The sequence below is a fragment of the Seriola lalandi genome, unplaced genomic scaffold (genome assembly GCF_002814215.2).
Source record: "Seriola lalandi dorsalis isolate HSWRI2012SDOR001 ecotype SW California unplaced genomic scaffold, Sedor1 jcf7180002054196, whole genome shotgun sequence".
NCBI lineage: Eukaryota > Metazoa > Chordata > Actinopteri > Carangiformes > Carangidae > Seriola > Seriola lalandi.
The window spans coordinates 30652-31615 of record NW_019524749.1 but is presented as its reverse complement, the minus strand read 5'-3'; the positions used below and the strand labels follow the sequence as shown (position 1 = coordinate 31615).

General features: G+C 42.9%; 1 protein-coding gene across 1 annotated transcript in view; it reads left to right on the top strand.

The window, feature by feature from the left end:
* LOC111653403 (protein-methionine sulfoxide oxidase mical3b-like) overlaps nucleotides 1-964 on the top strand; it is a gene marked incomplete at its 5' end in the record, with an annotated part of 21265 nt that overhangs the window by 411 nt on the left and 19890 nt on the right. The gene's annotated exons all lie outside the window — the stretch shown is intronic.

Genomic DNA, 964 nt, shown 5'->3' with positions numbered 1-964 from the left:
TCCGTTCTGTGTTTGGACAACTATGAGCCTTTCAACATGCAACTGGGGTCCAACTAGCCCCCCTTTTAATTTTTCTCTCTCGCTTGTCCAAACACTTTGACTGATCAGTCTGACTGCCAGATATTTCCAACCAGTCAAATTAGAATTTATGCGCCTATGCTACTCGAACCGCCACAACTCCTTCTGAGTTTTAACCACGATACACACAATTTTCACAAATTTGCTGGCAGAACCTGCGCGCAGGTTTTTCACCCGAGACCCGTGTCTCCTTCTACTCCTCACCACACTCCTTCTCATCCAACAGTATTTAGTTACTTTTAGCTTCAATATTCTTAAATCATGAATTCATTTCGAGTGCATCCATAAGTAGCTGAAACCTCAACCACCGCCCCCACAGCAAGTGCGCTGATGTAGGTTTTAATTTCAACCTACCTTTACTGCAGTAATTCTCAGCGACCTTGGTGCGGGACGCGCCAGCCTCCTTCCCAGCCCAGGATACAAACTCGATCACGTCGGGGTCACCAATTATGTTGTGGCGAGAAGTGGTGGATCAAAAAGAGGAATCAGATGACCAAGACACAGGTGTCAGGGTGGGGAGTCTCTCTTTATTCAATGCGGACTACTTGCAGTCATAGACCTGTCTCTTATACACATCTTACTGTGATAATAATATCTTTCATTATGGTGCATGGCGTACAGAGTTTATAAAACAATTCGCATGTTCAAATATGTATGGGAGCGAAAAACCTGCATTAGGAAAATTCCCCCATGGCCCCTTTCCCCACAGGCGACCGACTTTTCAAGTCACATTTTTGAATCATGCGGTCAGCACAGCATATTCTTATAATGACTTTACCAATGGATAATGTGATAATCTGACTATTGATCAAACAACAAAAACAATGATTTCCCAACATTCCTTCTAGTTCTTATTGGTTACATGAATGCGTATGTTTGTATATAA